The 20,582-nt window shown below is 42.5% G+C and overlaps 1 protein-coding gene across 2 annotated transcripts in view; it reads left to right on the top strand.

Moving 5' to 3' along the window:
• The window catches only part of RHCG (Rh family C glycoprotein), a 151,222-nt gene that overhangs the window by 66,214 nt on the left and 64,426 nt on the right, over window positions 1–20,582 (top strand). The window lies entirely within an intron of this gene.

The following is a 20,582-nucleotide window of genomic DNA, read 5'->3' on the forward strand; positions in this document are numbered from 1 at the left end:
GTAGGGCCTTGTTCTAAAAATCATAGAACGCTTTTACTTTTCTGCAACAGAGGTACATTACTTGTATATGGGTACATATGGAAGCTGAAATTTTGAAGAAAAAAAAGAGGTGAATTTAGCCTTCAATTTAGTGTAATAAAAAGCAAACACTTGTAGCCTATTTAAAAGGCTGCTTGAGTACATGGCACTAGTTTTGTGTCAAGATAAAAGGTTAGGAATTAAAGAACCAAGGCTGTAATTGGGCCCAGAGCCAAACTGGTTCAAACTGGCCATAGTCTAGCTGTTGCTTTCGTGTTTGTTGGATTCCTTTGGTCATGGATACCCTTGACCTGAACTTGTGCTTCTAATGCGAACCTATTGTTCCAAGTTCTCAACACAACCCTCCTTAACCGGTTCAATACAGGGCAATTTCACCCCCTTCCTTCCCAGGCCAATTTTTAGTTTTCAGCGCTGTCGCACTTTAAACGTCAATTGCGCGGTCGTGCGACGTTGTACCCAAAAAAAATTGACGTCCTTTCTTCACCACAAATAGAGCTTTTTTTTGGTGGTATTTGATCGCCTCTGCGGTTTTTATTTTTTGCGCTATAAACAAAAGAAGAGCGACAATTTTGAAAAAAACACAATATTTTTTACTTTTTGCTATAATAAATATCCCAATTTTTTTTTTTTAAAAACACATTTTTTCCTCAGTTTTGGCCGATACGTTTTCTTCTACATATTTTTGTTTAAAAAAATCACAATAAGCGTATATTGAGTGGTTTGCGCAAAAGTTATAGCGTCTACAAAATATGGGATAGATTTATGGCATTTTTAAAAAAAAAAATTTTTTTTATTTTTTTAGCGGCGATCGCGATTTTTTTTGGTGACTGCGACATTATGGCGGACACATCGGACACTTTTGACACATTTTTGGGACCAATCACATTTATACAGCGATCAATGCTATAAAATTGCATTGATTACTGTGTAAATGTGACAGGCAGTGAAGGGGTTAACCACTAGGGGGCGGAGAGGGGTTAATGTGTTTCCTAGGGAGTGATTACTAACTGAAGGGGGAGGGGACGCACTAGGGGAGGAGACCGATCAGTGTTCCTCCGTTCTGGGAACACAGATCGCTCTCCTCAGAGCTGACAGGCTGTGGATCTGTGTGTTTACACACACAGATCCACATGCCGGCCCGGTTAACGGGCAATCGCGGGTGCCCGGCGGACATCGCGGCCGCCGGGCACACGCACCGGGTCCCGAGGAACGCGGCGGGCGCGCGCGCGCGCTCCCGGCGGCGCGCGCGCGCCCCCTAGACGCCCGGGAATCCCAGGACGTCATATGACGTCCACCCAGGATGGGAGATCCCATCTGGGGACGTCATATGACTATGGGCGGGTAGGGAAGTGGTTAAAGGATGCCTAAAGTTACAAATACCTCATTAATCTCCCTACACTGTGTGACACAGTGGGGTTGATTTACTAAAACTGGAGAGTGCAAAATCTGGTGCAGCTGTGCATGGTAGCCAGTCAGCTTTTGACTTGTGCAATTAAGCTGTGGCAAAAAAAAAACTGGAAGCTGATTGGTTTCTCTGCAGAGCTGCACCAGATTTTGCACTCTTTAGTTGTAGTAAATCAATCCCCATGTAACAAAACTGTAGTAGTGTTGTGCATACATTTTCAGTAAATGGTTGTAGAGTTTGTTTTTCATTTATATGCAGAGCTCATCCCCAATGGGGCCACTGAAAATACACCCAGGTCTTCCTTGATAGTACCGAGAAAGCCTGCCAAAGACAAAGGGGATGTCTTTTTAGAATTTATTGCTGAATAACATGAACAGGAGAGGGGTTTAAAGGCCACAAGATGCTCCAAAATGATAATGGCAAGCAATATGAGGACAACCTTCACACCTTATAACTGCAGTCACACATGAAAGTCCCAAATCAGGTCTTACAGTGTCTCTGGAGCCATACACAACAGCTGGGGGAGTGAGGGAGATAACAGATTCTTCTGCAGACCAAGACATCTGGCAGTGCCTCCAGCACTGATCCTTTTACCAGCCTTCCCTAGGCCCATCACCCAGCTCCTGATGAAGCCCAGACTGTAGCAAAAATCATCTTTGCAATTTTCTCCAGGCCCACAGCCTAACTCCTGCCGAGGCCCAGACTAAAATCCTTGACTCAGTAAGGCTGCCTCCAGGGGCAGCAGCTCCAAGAGAACTGAAACCCTCCTGGCAGAGGAAAGAGCACCCAGCCATCTTCTGGATGCCTCCTTCTAGGGATTGACTGGAGCATGATAAATATTAATACAGTTCATTTGACTCTCCCTGCCCTATATTCTGGAGGCAGGTGGGAGAAATCAAACACCCATCTAAGAAACCCTGACCAGACAAAAACAATCAACCGCTGCCCCACTGACTGCAGTGAAGCCAAAAACTAACTTTAGCCTAGTAGCCTAACTAGAGAAGGGTGCTACACATAGTGAGTTACTCATTAAAAAGGAACTTCACTCTGTACATTTTTTATTTTCCATCCCTTCTGTCTTTAACTGCTTCAGTACCGGAAACTTTTACCCCCTTCCTGCCCAGGACCATTTTCAGCATTCAACACTGTCAAACTTTGAACAACAATTGCGCGGTCATGCAACTCTGTGCCCATATAAAAATGTTTTAAAATTGATTCTATATAACAGCGCTGTATCCAAGAAATAAATAATTTATAACAATTTCTAAATTAGAATGTCCCATGCAGTGCAACATTAGTGTAAAAGTTCACTGTTAACAATATTCAATAAGTGTCTCTTGCAATTTTCCTCTTGCTTGTGCAATAACTAGTAATGTTCAAAAGTGCTCTATGCAGAGTGTGCAAACCAAATTCTTAAACCATAATGTGCTCTGCTGTTCAGAAAGTTCTCCCGTGCTCAACTTCACCTCGATGGGCCACAACCACATATGAAAACTCGCCAGACAGAATTGACCCCCTGTTAGAGGGGGTCAATTAACGCTTTGCCCCCAAGAGGTTAATCATCCAAGGTACTGTAACAGCACTTCTTCCTCATAACTCTATCCGGGTTATCATAGAATCAGAGGGAAAAAAGGATCCAATAGTGTAAAAACCTTTTTATTGAAGCGTTTAGTATATACAACCATAAAATCCATATGCTATTATGCTCACATTTAATCCCTTCCCACCCGCGCTATAGTCAAATAACTGCTACAGCGTGGCTTAGTTTACCTGGAGGGCATCTACTGATGCGGGGGAGCTCTGCGATAGCTGAGTCAGTGATCCGCTGATCACAGATCAGGGTAAAGGGCCAGTTACAGCAGCCATTTACCACGTGATCAGCTGTGTCCAATGACAGCTGATCACGGATGTAAACACAAGCCAGTTATCTACCTTTTTTCCTCATGTTGACAGCATGAGGAGAGAAGAACAGAGCCAATAACCGGCTTGTTCTAAAGGGACATCAGCACTTCTAATCAGGGCACTGATTATCAGTGTCCTGATTATCAATGCAGTCCCAACAGTGCCCACCAGTGCTGCCAATCAGTGTCCATCAATGCTGTCAATCAGTGCCTCCTCACCAGTGTATCAGTGCTGCCTATCAGTGCTGCCTATCAGTGCTTTCTATCAATGCCAATCAGTGCTGCCTATCAGTGCTATCAGTGCAGCCTCCTCATCAGTGCCCATCAGTACTGCCTCATCAGTACCACCTCACCAGTGCCACCTCATCAATGCCCATCAGTGCAGTCTATCAGTGCTGCCCATCAGTGCCATCTATCAATGACAATCAGTGCCACCTATCAGTGCAGCCTCCTCATCAGTGCCCACCAGTATTGCCTCATCAGTACCACCTATCCGTGCCCATCAGTGCCATCTCACCAGTGCCACCTCATCAATGCCCATCAGTGCAGTCTATCAGTGCTGCCTCATCAACGCACATCAGTGAAGGAGAAAAATTACCTGTTTGCAAAGTTTTATAAAAACTTTTTTCATTTGTAGCAAAAAAAAAACAAAAACAGGTGATTAAATACCACAAAATGAAAGCTCTATTTGTGTGAAAAAAATAAATACATTTTTTTATATGGTTACAGTGTTGCATGATGTGAAATTGTCATTCAAAGTGTGACAGCGCTGAAAACTGGCCTGGGGAGGAAGGGGGTGAACGTGCCCAGTAGGCGACCGGTTAATTGTACATTCTGCCGTGCGCCCGGGTTGTGTAGCATTTTTATCATACAAAACCAACTCCACAATAGAAAGTGTGAAACCTGTTTGTTCTCCCGATCACTCAGACTGCTCACTCACCACGTCCGAGTGTCTCCAGCAGATCAGCGTTCCTTCCTGTAAAACCACTTTGACGTACGTTTTTTTTTTTTTTTTTTGTGCAGCGTAGGGAAGCTGGAATTTAGTGAAAAAAAAAAGTGAACTTGGCCTTTAAGTAAATAAACGAATATAAATTATTATTATTATTATACAGGATTTATATAGCGCCAACAGTTTGCGCAGCGCTTTACAACATTAGCGCAGACAGTACAATTACAATACAATTCAATACAGGAGGAATCAGAGGGCCCTGCTCGTTAGAGCTTACAATCTAGGAGGGAAGGTCAAGTTATACAAAAGGTTAATAGCTGTGGGGGATGAGCTGATATAATAAGGAATACAATACAATTTATCACATTGTTCTGTATTTGTTTTGAATTGTATTGCTACTAAGGTATCATTTGTGTATTTTTCTTGGACCATTTGACTACTGTTATGGCTTCCAATCACTTTACCAATAGTAGTATGACTTCTATGCCAAAGATGACTCCCTATGTTTTATTAGTCTTTCAATGCTTTCCCCCACGCTTTCCTTCCTAAATACTGTACACAGCAATAAAACAGAGCTGCTGGGTTTGCACAGTGTTTGTCTAGTTTATTCAATAACTTTAACAAGGTTTTCTAGTGTTAGCTAGCTTGTTTTACTGAAATGTAAATATTTCTGACAATACATGACATTTTGACTTTGATTGCTAATGTACACGAGAGATCTTCACCGTGTTCGGTTAATGATTTTCAGCAGGTAGACATAAAGATAATGTTCAAAATCTTTGTATAATCCCAATCTATGGGTGCCTATTCCTTTTATCATCATCAACTGTGGTCCAAATACCTTTTTAGGGCTAGTTCACACATGCTTTGATCTCCGAAGAGCAATCTGTGTTCAGTCACTCTCCAGAGAGCATTTGACAGGCGGTGAGTAGGCGTTGTATCACTTTCTCACCACTGCTTTCAACTCTTGTACTCTGCACTGCAACCGTGTGCATTGTATGCAGTTGTCGGGCTGTTGCAAAGCGACAGGGAGTATACAGTCACTCCTGTACATCCCCAGCCACTGCCTCTGGAGCTCATAGGGAGCCGCTAAAAAAGTGGCTCAACTGTGGGGTTTTACTGTCCCTCAACTGCTAGTGTGAACAAGCTCTTAACTACCTTCCGCCCGCCATTTAGTAAAATGATGGTGGGCGGGATCCCTTCCCGTTCTAGGGCAACGTCCTATGAAGTCGCTCAGTGCCACCGCTCTCGCACACCTGTGGGGGTGCGCAGTGCGGCGGTCGCACCGTGTCCACAGGACACGACGCGACCCCGATCTGGGTAAAGAGCCGACGACGCCACTCTTTAACCATGTGATCGGTTGTGTCCAATCACAGCCGATCACATGTAAACACGGAAGTGCCATTTTTTGGAAGTGCCGATCAGTGGCATCTCCTCGCAACAGAGAGCGTACAGGCAATCAGGGCACTGATTATCAATGTAGCCCCAGCAGTGCCCATCTGTGACACCTATCAATGCTCATCAGTGATGTCGGTCAGTGCTGCCTTTCAGTGCCCCTCAGTGCCATCCATCCATGCCGCCTATCATTTCCCAGAAGTGCCGCCTATCAGTGCCCATCAGTGCCCATAAGTGCCCCCGCATCAGTGCCCATCAGTGCAGCCTATCAGCGCAGCCTCATCAGCGCACATCAGTGAAGGAGAAAAAAATCCTTTTTTTACAAAATTTACTGACAGAAACTAACTTTTTTTTTTGTTTGTTTTTCATTTTCGTTTATTTTTAATTTATTTTTAAAATAAAAAACCCAGCAGTGATTAAATACCACCAAAAGAAAGCTCTATCTGTAGGAAGAAAATTGTAAATATTTCATTTGGGTACAACATTGCATGGCCGCACATTTGTCATTCAAAGTGCAACAGCGCTGCAACCTGGCCTGGGCAGGAAGGAGGTGAAAGTGCCCGGTATTGAAGTGGTTAAAGTATAACTGAAGGCAAAACTTTTTTTTTTACATAATTTGGCACAAATACAAGCGATTCTGTGTCAAATACAAGCACAGATATTTTTTTTTTTTTTTTATCTGCACATTATTGTATGTTTTAGGAATTAGTGAATGCACAGCCTCCAGCAGAGATTTGCACCAAATACCTTTGCACAAAAGGCTCTTTTATATTTTTTGCATATTTTATGTATGTAGTGTATATAGGATGTTAATGTTTTAAGAAGCCTAAGGTGCACAGACACTTTTAATTATAGCACTTTAGTTTAAAGTGGTTGTAAACCTCAGCCACTTCTGACATGTTTTCCCGACACCAAGAGAAAAATGATGACAGGGGAAAGAGCTCCAGTTCCCTATTCCCTCCAAATAGAACTCTCCTCGCTAAACTCTACAGAATGTAACTTCAGATCTCTGCCCCCCTTTTTTCTGTAATCTCAGACAAGCTTTAAAATTCTGGACTTTGAACGAATGTAGAGAAGAGAATACAGCAGATAAACTGGTAAATCTTATGTAGGAGGATTGCTTTATGAAACCCAGAAAGAATAAGGTTTTCGTAATTTCCATGTTTGTTTGTAAGGGTAGGCGGGTGACACTGCCTCCATGTTCCCCTACTCATTGGAAGTTTGGGTTACATGGAACGCCTACCACGGGGTGGGTTCTTCTGGGCTATGCTAGGCACCTTGGATAGGGTCCCTACCTTACACGTGGGGTACCTTTACTTGGACAGACTATTGAACTCTCTGGATGTTAATATACACCACTATGGTCACTGTAGCATCTAGGAGGGACACGCAGAGCCAATGCCCTCTCCACCTGTCCAGCATAACTTCGCTACCTCACTCCTAGTAATTGAATGGGGTCCCGCCATTCACCTAGGGCAGACTCCCTGTGCGCACTCACTCAACTCTTCCTCTTCTGTACCTGGGCCCAGGCTGAGGACCTCTGCAGTGCTGATCTGCTTCCATTGCTATGGAAGACAGACTGCTCATAAAGAGTGCTGACAACTCCTCCTGCAAAAGGCTATCCCACTTCTCACATGTACACGCTTCTGACAGGCTGCATGCGAAACCTTCGTTACCCTTGGTAACCACTTGTGTCTTCACACTGTATTACCTCTTGTACCGCTGTCTTCATACTCCAGTGTATTTACTTGACCCCAGTGTATTTAATTGACTATAAGTGCCGGTTACTTGTATGACACCCCTTGAGTAACTTCAGACCAGGCAAGGACAAAGTTTCAAAAACTTTACTGGAAATTTGCAGCATACAGAACAAAGTACACAGTCTCTTACTAACATTTCTAATCCCTAACTCAGGCTTGGTAGCTGCCCCAGCATACCTGCACAGGAAAGAATCTATTATAGCAGATCCCCAGAACTGGTGTCTTCTGGCGATTTGTGGATCTCAGTGGTCCCGTACTCTGCAAAAGGCTCTTTTTCCATGGGTGCTCCAGCTTCGGCAGTAGGCTGTAAGGATGTACTCCAGTAACAGCGTCATGTCATGTCTCATATTTTGTGCACCTCCGGATCGGACTGCTGTCCCAGTTTTAACCCAAAAAGTTCACAAAGAAAAACCCAGGACGCATATTAACTCTTAACCTTCCCTTCTGGGGCAACGCTAAACTCAACCTGCTTACATGTTTCCCGGCGCTCACCTGTTATTAAAGCAGCCAGTCAATCAAATCTCATTTTAATTGGCTTCTTTTGAGGGCAGAGGAGGGATCCAGAGTCTAATAGACCTCGGTTCTCTCACTAAAAAAGTACCTGTCGCTGCCCATACTGGGGATGAATGTTCATCCCTTGTAATAGCAATAAAGTTGATCCAAAAAAAATGTAAAGAGACAGTAAAAAAAAAAAAGGAAAATATAATTAATAAAATGTAAAAATGTTAAAAGCACTGCTGTCCCCTGTGCTCATACGCAAATGTGAGCATACGTAGGTTCCACATGCATATGTAAATGGTGATCGGACCACACATGTAAAAAAATTGCCACGTGATAGTGAAAGCAATAATTCTAATGCTAGGCCTCCTGTTTAACTTTAAGCTGGTAACCTGTAGTGTAAAAAGGTGTTAAAGTGTCACCTATGGATCATTTCGTGTACCGTAGTTTGCCGTCATTCCACTGACACGTGCAATTCTAAACCATGACATGTTAGATATCTATTTAATTGGTGTAACATTCTATTTTATATTTTACCAAAATGTGGGTATTCTATTAGGTTTGTGCACACTAAAATTGATTTTTCCAAAAAATTGCATTTAATAAATTGCTGTGTGACATAAAAAATTGTAACGACCATCATTTTATTCTCCATGGCCTTTGATTTCAGAAAATATATGGCATTTGGAGTTCTAAGTCATTTTCTATCAAAAATGCAGGTTTTTTTATAATTGCTCACAAAAGAGCTAATGGTCTTATTTGTGCACTTTTATTCTTGGATTCTGCAAGCTTTCTGCAACTTTTCCCAGATCACCAATATATTCCTCACGTTTTTTCAAGGCCATTTGAACATTTTTTATTATTAAACTCCATTAGGACATTCTACTTTTTGATTGTAAGGCCTTGTATGTAGCCTGGAAGCGTTGATTGAACACGCTCCAACAGGCTCTAGCAGGTTTCAGCAAGGTTCAGTATATTATTGAAGATAAGGCTAATGCATTAAAGACATCATCTACCATAGCAGACAATGTATTTTTATAATGAATGTGCCTCATCTTGAGTGAAGTATTTTGAATATGAGTGCTGTGTGTGCGATTTATGCTTTCATTGTTGGATATGTGGAAAGACAGGGATCCTTCTTTGCACCTGCACCCCCCTTTAAAGTTCATTTATGGCAAGGTTGAGCAGTTATACTGTCTCCCTTTGTTTAAGGTTCAGTATGAAACTTGTTGAAAAAATAAAATATGCAGGAAAACCAGCTACGCATATGGTGATAAGTGTGGAAAAATATTAGCCAGGTCAATTAAAGAACAAAAACTCCAATCATACATACCATATATTATGTCCTCGAAAGCCCAGAAGATAGCCCTGCCATTGGAGATTTCGGAGGCTTTTCGAGATTTCTACGCGACCCTCTATAATATATCACCTGCCACAAACTCCCAACCACTGATGGATGAATACGTGCAAGCAGCTCAGATGCCCACTATCACACCTGAAATCAAGGCAGAACTAGGCAAACCAATAAGCTTAGAGGAACTGACAATAGCAGTAAACTCTACAAAACCGGGAAAGGCCCCCGGCCCGGACGGCCTTACCCTGCAATACTATAGAACCCTGCTCCCTATCTTAGAACCCTACATGGTAGATTTGTTTAATGATTTGGGCAATGATGAGGTCCTTCCTAGAGATACATTAAAAGCATATATATCCGTCATCCCGAAGGAAGGCAAGTACCCGACCCTATGTGGCAGTTATCGGCCAATCTATCTTTTGAACGCTGATCTTAAACTGTTCACTAAAATTTTGGCGACTCGCCTAGCAACTCACTTACCAGACCTGGTGCATCTGGATCAAGTAGGCTTTGTCCCCACTAGGGAAGCGAGGGATAATACGACCAAAGTCTTAAACTTGCTTCACAGAGCTAGAACTTCCCTTACACCATGCGTTTTTCTTAGTACGGACGCTGAGAAAGCGTTCGATCGGGTGAACTGGCAATATATGTTCACGGTCCTTCGACACCTGGGCCTAGAAAATACCATTATTCAATGGATTACTACAATCTACTCACAACTTACGGCTCAGGTTAAAGTAAATGGGGTCCTTTCTGATCCCTTTTCTATACTGAATGGCACCAGACAGGGATGCCCGCTTTCCCCCCTGTTATTTGTCCTGTCTCTAGAACCATTCCTAAATAGAATTCGTCTGAACCCGGACATTCAGGGCATAAGGGTTGGAGGTGATCAGTACAAAATATCGGCCTACGCGGATGATATGCTCTTTTCTTTGACAAACCCCACTATCTCGCTCCCTAATTTACTACGCGAGTTCGAGATCTATGGACTCCTTTCCAACCTGAAAATTAATTTTCATAAATCAGAAGCTATGGGGATAGGGATACCTCTTTCCGTGCTGTCAACCCTTAAGTTCAGTTTCAAACTCAAATGGACAGCGACGGCTTTGCAATATTTAGGCACCTATATTCCGACGGAGACGTCACGCATATATGAACTTAACTTTTCATCACTGCAGTCCAAAACCTGTACGCTTTTAGAGACTTGGAATAGGGGCCTGCACTCGTGGTTTGGCAAAATTAACTTACTAAAAATGAGTATTCTACCTAAATTTCTGTATTTACTCCAAGTTTTACCAATTAGAATCCCTATATCTTACTTTAAACAAGTTAACTCGCTTTTTATCAAGTTTGTGGGGGCGTACAAGAAGCCACGACTTTCTTTTCGCTTAATGACTCTACCTAAGCAACACGGAGGGCTAGCTTTTCCGGATATCCGAGCATACTATCAGGCAATCCACGTAGGTAGAATTGTCGATTGGTGCCGTCATGGCTGATCTAAACTATGGGCTCAGATAGAACAGGCCCAAACACGTATTCCACTCTCAAGGGCCCTGTGGTGCTATGACCACCTCCAACCACTATTGAAAAGCCACCCCCTAATGGGGACGATGCTTCGTATAGGTTCTGTAGCTATTAAACAACACTCCCCCTCCTCTTTAGACTCTCCGTTACTTCCCATTCTAGGGAACCCACAATTTTCTCCAGGCTTTTGCCCTCATACGTTCGGCAACTTACGTCGGTCCGGCATAACCCAAGCATCCCACTTTCTAATGAACGGCAGATGACCCTCCATCGAGGAATTAATGATGGAGGAGGGCCCCTTTAAATTGACCTTCTGGCCAGCACTTCAGCTACGACATTTCCTGGATACCATACCTAATCCCCGCAATTTTGCCCGCCCCTTGACGACATTTGAAAAATACTGCTCTGATGAAGGCAATATAACACAGGTTCTATCCAAAACATACTCTATGCTGAACTGCCCGTGCAACCTCACCACATCCGCCGTTCTTGGATAAATGGGAACAGGACCTACAACGAAAATTTACACCGGCTCAAATTCAGAATATACTTAGACTTGCTTTGAAGACTTCAGTTTGTACGAGAATCTAATTATAAACTATTGACGAGATGGTATCTTACTCTCCTCCTCTTGCACCAATATTATCCTGATACTACTGCCCTTTGCTGGAGATGTCAGGGAGACAGAGGCACATTACTTTACATATTTTGGTCATGCCCTAAATTGACTAACTTCTGGACGACAGTTCGGGAAGTGACTCAAAAATTTACGGAATAAGATTCCTGGTGATCCGGCATTTTTTTTTTACTGCATGTTTCCAATATCCCTGCCAAATGTTATCAAAAATCAATCTTAGGGCACCTTCTCAATGCTGCAAAGTCCTGCATTCCACTCTACTGGGAAAAACAATCACCGCCAACGGCGGCTGATTGGTTGCGTAAGGTGGTAGACATTAGTAGAATGGAGGACCTGCTAGCGGCTGAGCGAAATCAACAGGACAAATATTCTGCGACTTGGAGTGTCTGGAAACAGTTCATCCTGTCTATGGAGTGTGTAGCCCTCCTTGGACAGGACAGTCATATATGAATGTTACTCCTTATATGCCTTGGCTATCCGGAACCAAAGATACCCAATTCCCCTCTCCCCCTCCTACATCCCACTCTCTCCTGTTCGCTGTCTATTTTCCTCATTTTATTTTATTTTCTTCCTTCCCCCCCTTTTTTTTTTTTTCTCTCTGTTAATTGATCAGAAATAGGAAAAAGGAAACAAGCGATGTCAGGCTTGCTACCTGAATCCCTTTTATACACCTCTCCTAGTAGATAACAAGGGGCGGCGCCGGTCGGGGACTGGCTCTATAAACGACTTTACTGATCTGTGCCGCCATAAATTAGACGAATGAGGTTATATTCCAGTTGTAATCTGTATGTTATATTTTCTTTCTGTTGTATTGACCTGATTTCGCCCATTGTGGGTGTTAATAAAAGCTATATTTGAAAAAAAAAAAAAGAAAATATAAAGCTATAGCCAATAATATCACTAGAAGCTTGAGATTTTTAAAAGTGCTTCATAAAAGCTTGCTGTACACATTGCAGTTATAGCAGTGAAGTTTTTCATGTACAGCCATGACCAAAAGTTTTGAGAATGGCACAAATATTAATTCTCACAAAGTCTGCTGCCTCAGTTTTTATGATGCAAATTTGCATATACTCCAGAATGTTATGAAGAGTGCTCAGATCCCTCTTTGCCATGAAAATTAACTTAAGTCCATAAAAAAACATTTCCACTGCATTTGGGAAGAGGGCTTTAGGGCGCCCAAGAAAGTCCAGCAAGCGCCAGGACCTTCTCCTACAGTTGATTCAGCTGTGGGATCGGGGCACCACCAGTGCAGAGCTTGCTCAGGAATGGCAACAGGCAGGTGTGAGGTGAAGACTTTTGGAGGATGGCCTGGTGTCAAGAAGCCACTTCACTCCAGGAAAAACACTGGGGACAGACTGACCTTCTGCAAAAGGTACAGGGATTGGACTACTGAGGACTAGGGTAAAGTAATTTTGTCTGATGTATCCCCTTTCCGATTGTTTGGGGCATCCCAAAAAACCTTGTCCGGAGAAGAAAAGGTGAGCGCTACCATCAGTCCTGTGCCCCCCCCATATGTGGGGTTGCTTCTCAGGCAACGGAGTGGGCTCACTCACAATTTTGCCTAAAAACACAGCCATGAATAAAGAATGGTACATAAACATCCTCCGAGAGCAACTTCTCCCAACTATCCAAGAACAGTTTGGTGACGAAACATGCCTTTTCCAGCATGATGGAGCACCTTGCCATAAGGCAAAAGTGATAACTTAGTGGCTTGGGGAACAAAACATTGAAACTGTGTTCATGGCCAGAAAACTCCCCAGACAATAATCTCATTGAGAATTTGTGGTCAATCCTCAACAGGTGGGTGAACAACAAAACCCTCACAAATTCTGACAAACTCCAAGCATTGATTATGCAAGAATGGGCTGCCATCAGTCAGGATGTGGCCCAGAAGATGCTGAGGACTGGGGGTAAAGTAATTTTCTCTGTTGAATACCCTTTCCACCTGTTTGGAGCATCCAGAAAAAACCTTGTCTGGTTCAGTGTCATGCCAACAGTAAAGCATCCTGAGATCATTCATGTGTGGGGTTGCTTCTTAACCAAGGGAGTGGGCTCACTCACAATTTTGCCATGAATAAAGAGTGGTACTAAAACATCCTCCGAGAGCAACTTCACCCAACCATCCAAAAACAGTTTGGTGATGAACAATGCCTTTCCAGCATGATGGAGCACCTTGCCATAAGGCAAATATGATAACTAAGTGGCCTGGGGAACAAAACATTGAAATTTTTGGGTCCAAGGCCAGGAAACTCCCCAGACCTTGGTCCCATTGAGAACTTGTCAATCCTCGAGACAGGTGAACAAAAACCTCACAAAGTGTCAATTCTCTCTGCCAAAAAAGATAAAATAATCGACTGCAGTGTTAAGGTACTTAGTGGCTGTGTGCATCATGAGTTTAAAGTGATTGTAAAGTCTCATGTAAAAAAAACAAAACAACAAATACGTTATACTTACTTCCTCTGTGCAGTTGGTTTTGCAAAGAGCAGCCTGAATCCTCCTCTTCTCGGGTCCCTCTCTGCTCCCTCCTATTAAGTGCCCCCACAGCCAGCAGTTTGCTATGGGGTCACTGGAGCCGAGTCACAGTTCACTGTGTCCATTCAGACACGGAGCCCCGACCCAGCCCCACCCCCTCTCTCCCCTGATTGACTGACTGACTTTGGACAGCTGCGGAAGCCAATGGCGCCAATGTTGTGTCTCAGCCAATCGGGAGGAGTGTCCCTAACGACTAGACAGAGATGGGGCTTAGGTAAGTAATTAGAGGGGTGCTGCTACACACAAAAGGTTTTTTATCTTCATATAATGTATTAAGATAAAATAAAAATATATAAAATAATATGCAAAGTGGTTGGAGGGAAGCTTCAGAATAGCAAAGATGTTTTTATTACAAATTATGTGAGCAGACTGCAGTTCCTCTTTCCAAAGTTCCAAAGCAGTATTTAGTAGACATGTACTGCCGAAAAATTTGTTTTCGTTTTTTGTTTTTTTCAAAAATTCGGAAATTTGAAAATTTGGAAATTCAAAAATCCGAAAATGAGTAGGGAAAATCTGAAAATTAGAACGAAAATCCAAAAATTCTAAATAACTACCGTATTTATCGGCATATAACTGCGCGGGCGTATAACACGCACCCCAAGTTTAGGAGGGAATTTTAAGGAAAAAAACTTTTAGGAGGGAAGTTTAAGGAAAAAAACTTACATTTAAATGCCCATCAATGCAGCCTTATCGTGTCCATCTGCAGCCTTGTCAGTGTCCATCTGTAGCCTTGCCCTGTGTCATTTGCAGACATCTGCTGTTTAAAAATGGCGCCGCCGCTCTCAGCCTCTCTCAGCGGCTCTCGGCGGTTTTCGGACGCACTCGGCCGCTCTTGGTGGCATTCGGCGGCTCACGCTGGACTGCGAGAGCTGCCGAAAGCTGCCGAGAATGGGCGAAAGCCACCGAGAATGGGCGAAAGCTGCCGAGAGCCGTCAAAAGGTTCACAATTGGCGGGGGATCGGCGTATAACATGCACCCACGATTTTCCCCTGATTTTAAGGGGAAAAAAGTGCGTGTTATATGCCGATAAATACAGTAACTATTAAATTATAGGTATTTGAATTTCCTTTCAAATTTGTCTGTTAGTAAACGTAACAATTAAAATTGTATCTGGTTACGAATTATCCGAAATAAAGTATGCCGCATCTAAACAAATGGAATGAAACTTAATAATAATAATAATACGTTTTTATTATTATTATTATTATTGTTATCAATTATTATTCATTTGTTCTTTTCCATTCGTTTAGATAAGGCATTCGTTATTACAGATAATTCGTAACTTCGGATAAATCCGTATTCGTTACGTTCACTAACAGCCAAATTTGAAAGGAAATTCCAATACCTATAGTTTAATAGTTAGCAATAGTTAAGTTATTATTAGTTATTAGTTCAGATGTTTGAGTTTTTGGGTTTTTGAATTTAAGATTTTTGTTCTTATTTTCTGATTTTCGTTCTTTTGAATTTTCAGATTTTCATTCTAACTTTTGGATTTCCGAATTTTCAGAAATTCGAAAATTCTGATATTTCCGAATTAACGAATTTGTCTAAATTTAAACTAATTTGGAACTAAACAAATTGCACATGTCTAGTATTTAGTGTTGATATCCAAAAACATCTCTAAACCGGGGTTCAGTGTAAATTTAGGAGAAGGCCCCTAAGAAGTTCTGTATATCAGACAACAAATATGCGGCCTTGCTTGATATAATAGAAAGCGAGTAGGTGGTCACATAGTCAGGAAATTATCCTACCAAGGTTGCCAGATTCGCAGAAATTTTATCAAATGTATTGGTGAGAATCGCTGTAAGTTTTTCATTCACTTACCTGACGTGTACTCTCTTTTTTACCTCGAAGGAGAGGGCCTATGATTTCCAAGCCTTTGCGGTGGTCTTTGTTTTGTGGCCATAAAGATATGAATCCGTAGAGCACACTCCCTTGTTGTTAATCCAGTTATAGGCTTGTGTAGCAGTGCCTCCCAGGGACCTTTACGTAATTTTAAGGCCAGGTTCACACCTATGCGAAGGGCATTCAATTTGCACGGTAGGGGATTGTGACTGGCTTTCTATGGAGCTGGTTCACATATCTACGCTGCGGCTCCGTTGCAAATTTGCACAGGGGTCCTGTACGTCTTTTGGTCTGTTTGCAGGTTCGAATTCTGCCCAAAAAACTCAGGCTGAAATCGGACCTAAAACGGTGAACGGGGGTACACCGGACCCCTGCTGTGAGCCGCATGCGGCAATATGGTGAACCCAGCCTAAAGTATAATTAAGGGCGAAACTTTTTTTTTTTTTAGTTTTGGATAGAATGAGAGATTAGAACGCTTGTCAGCCTTTGGCTCTAATCGCGTGCTTCTAAAAAGAAAAAAAAAAACATTGGAGTCCATGCGTCTGGCACCCCACATGTAGATTAGGGGCGCATTGACCCTGCATTACGTAAAAGCCATCATAGTGGCTGTTTAGCCGCTTGATTGCTTTTACAGGCGGCACCTTCTCTGGTCTCTCCCATGCGATCGGGGAGCCAGAGAATAAATCCGCCGGCAGCGGCTTACCATAGAGCCCTGTCTATGACCCAGGGGCGGATCCAGAGTCTAATCTCGGGAGAGGCACTGCCAGAAAATCTTTGCGGGCAATTTGTCGGGGCAATGGCTGCTGTTGGCGCTTCAATCATCACGGCGCCATGGTTGATATAGTGTCAGGATGATTGAAGCGCATTATTAATATTATTACATTGTAATATAAAATTAAATAGTTCAACTCACCATAATGCAGAATCATTGGGAGCCCTGAGCGTGTCACTTGCCTACCGTCGCCTGTCACCAGATGCAGATTGTCACTTGCCACATCCCCTGCCACCAGATGTGGATTGTCACTTGCCAATGTTGCCTGCCACAAGATGCGGATTGTCACTTGTCAGTGGCCAGAATGAGGGCAGGCAGTGAGAGATGATATAATCTCTCTGCTGCCCGCGCCTGCACAGTGATGGTGGTGTTCTGTCAGAAGCTGAGCTGCGTTGATGCAGGGCGGGTGATGAGAGATGATGTCAGAAAGCCGCTACCCATCAGAATATGCAACCAAAGTGACTTTGCATTGCGGTCATCGTGGTACATCCGCACTTGTCCGCAGTAAGCCTAGAGTTAGAAGTTGGCAAGCGGACATCTTTATACACCCACCCACATTTATTCACAGTAAACTCAGCTAGACTTGTGCACAACGGAAAAATTTGTTTAGTTTCAGTTTGTTGTCATTCGTAAAATACATAATTTCGTTCTATTATACTCATTATGTTACGTTAATACGTTTTCGGATAATTCGTTATTATTCGTAGAGTGTCGATATTCGTTATACTGAATCTCGAATCATGTTGAATCCATTCGTTATATGCACTAAAATTTCGTTTGTATTCATTGAAATTCGATATTTATGTATGTATATATATTCGTGATAATGATTCGTAGTTTGGAAAGTCGTTTGTTTTTTGAATCTAGTAGCACGCACAATGAAAATATCTCTTCTCCTCTGCTCAAATACAATACAACCCTTCTCACTCAGTTCTCAGGAATGCACTTTGCCAGTAATCCAACCAACAGCACAAATTTAATCAGCTGATTGGACTGTGAGTTGACCTTTTTGTTTCATTAGACCTTTAACGAATTACCGAATCATGTCGAATTCATTCGTTATATTCGTTATAATTTCTTTCGTATTCGTTGAAATTCGTTATTTCCTTATTTGGACATTCGGATGCATCCGAATGATGCAAAATTCGGCCGAATTTCGATTCGTTACGAAACGGATTGCACAAGCCTAAACTCAGCTTATATAGTGAAATATAAGTTGAGTTTACTGTCAAAAATAACTGTGAAAAGCAAGACTCTGGTGGGTGTATAAAGATTCTAACTCTAGGCCTACTGTGGACGAGTGCGGGTGTACCAAGATGGGCGTGACGCAACTTCACTTCAGTTGCATATACAGATGGGTAGCGGCTTCCTGAAAGAACACCTGTCTGCTCACTCAGTCACATGCCAGCCCGCTCAACAGCCTGCCGGCATGCTCACTCACTCATCAGCCTGCCCGTCCGCTCGCTCACCCGCTGGCCTGCTCAGTCAACCACTGGTTCATCCGCTCACTATTTTCTCGGGGGGGGGGTTGGGGGTTGGGGGTGTTGTCCCGTTGCTCTGCCTCCCTGGATCCGCCCCTGCTATGACCCTCAGATGCCAAAAGCCTTGTCACTTCCGGCTCTGGCAGATGTAAACATTGCCATTTTTTTTTTCCTGAAAAGCTTGAGATCTATTTATTTATTTTTTGGTCTCAGGCTTTTCAGCATAGAGAAGAGATGTGGGGACTTAGACCACAGATAGCTCTGTAAAGAGGACCTGTCATGCCCTATTCCTATTACAAGGGATGTTTACATTCCTTGTAATAGGAATAAAAGTGATTAAAAAATTAAAAATTAAAGGGAAAGTGTAAAAATTAAAAAAAAAAAAAAATATATATATATATATATATATATATATATATATATATATATATATATATATATATATATATATATATAATATATTATAATATAATATTTTTTTTTTAAAGCGCCCCATTCCCTCGTGCTTGCATGCGGAAGCAAAACGTAGGTTGTGTCCGCATATGTAAATGGCGTTCAAACCACACGTGAGGTATCGCCGTGAACATTAGAGCGAGAGCAATAATTCTAGCACAAGACCTCCTCTGTAACTCTAAACTGGTAACTTGTAAACCTTTTTAAAATGCTGCCTATGGAGATTTTTAAGTATCGTAGTTTGTCGCCATTTCACAAGTGTGCACAATTTAAACATTCAAAAAATTTTTAATAGCAGTTTAAGGAGCAAAAAAGATACATAGGGGAGTCATAGAAGTCAAAAAGATACATAAGTCATAGGGGATCATAACTCCAAGAAGTCAGAGGCTGTTATGAGGTATATCGGACACTAGCAGGGGAGCTCCACTGTTTTCACATTGGACTGGTATGTTGAACGACATTGCCCCGAAAGAAGAAAAGAATAAATCAGCTCCATAGAGCGGAGAAGAGAGACGCAAAGAAGTTGATGTGAGAGAAAAAAAAAGGGCGGGGGGAGGAGGAAAAAATAGCAGTAAGAAAAAAACAATACAAAGACCTAGAACTTTTGGTGGGCTGTGATGCAATCTATTCAACCAAGTACAGGTGACAAGGGTATCTTAACCATTTCCCTACCGCTGTATAGTCATATGACGGCCACAGGAACCCTTCGTCCCTCCAGGCGGGCATCATATGACATCCTGGAATTCCCTGCATTGTGGAGAGCGCGTGCCCGCCGCATCAATTGGGACCCGCTGCGAGTGCCCGGCGGCCGTGATGTCCGCCGGGCACCAGCGATTGCTTGTCACAGAGCAGGGACATGGTTCTGTGTGTGTAAACAGATCCATGTCCTGTCAGGTGAAAGGAGACCGATCCGAGTGTTCTTATTACAGAGGTACACCGGTCTCCTCCCCTTGTGAGTCCCCTCCCCCCAAGTTAGAATCACTCCCTAGGACACAGTTAACCCTTTGATCACCCCCTAGTGTTAACCCCTTCCCTGCCAGTCACATTTATACAGTAAACAATGCATTTTATAGCACGGATCGCTGTATAAATGTCACTGGTCCCAAAATGGTGTCAGAAGTGTCCGATGTGTCCTCCGCAATATCGCGGTCCCAATAAAAATCGCAGATTGCCGCCATTACTAGTAAAAAAAAAAATATATATATATAATAAAAATGCCATAATTCTATTCCCTATTTTGTAGACGCTATAACTTTTGCACAATCCAATCAATATACGCTTATTGCGATTTTTTTTTTTTTTTTAACCAAACTGAGGGAAAAAATTGTTTTTTTTTTTAAATTGGGATATTTATTATAGCAAAAAGTAATAAATATTGTGTTTTTTTTTTTTTCAAAATTGTCGCTCTTTTTTTGTTTAAAAAATAAAAACTGCAGAGGTGGTCAAATACCACCAAAAGAAAGCTCTATTTGTGGGGAAAAAATTATCAAAATTAATTTGGGTACAACGTCGCATGACCGCACAATTCTCATTCAAAGTGTGACAGCGCTGAAAGCAGAAAATTGGCCAGGGCAGGAAGGGGGTTAAAATGCCCGGTATGGAAGTGGCTAACATAACTTGCCTGGGGCTCCCATGTTTGCTCAGTTTCTGTTTATCATTAATGATACTAGCCACTTTTTCATGCAACATTTTCCAGGATATCTTTTGCTTCATGCTGCCGATAGATACAGAGGAAGATTTCCAAGCACCAGCAATGGTGATCATGGCCGCCAGCAGCATAAACGAAACGTCTCGTGTGACGCGGCATATTGTCTGTCACATCATTCAGCAGACCAATAGAGGGGAGTTGTGCTAGTTCAAGGCTTATTATTTTGTGTATCATAGAAAAGACCTTATTCCAATAGCCCCTAATCCTGGGGCATTCCCACCATATATGGAGCATAGTACCTCATAGAGAACACCCTCTAAAGAAGTCTGCTGATGATGATGGGTACATCTTGGCTAGGTGAGTGGGAACCAGATGCCACCTTGTCAAAA

Source organism: Aquarana catesbeiana, linkage group LG03 (genome assembly GCF_042186555.1).
Source record: "Aquarana catesbeiana isolate 2022-GZ linkage group LG03, ASM4218655v1, whole genome shotgun sequence".
Lineage (NCBI taxonomy): Eukaryota > Metazoa > Chordata > Amphibia > Anura > Ranidae > Aquarana > Aquarana catesbeiana.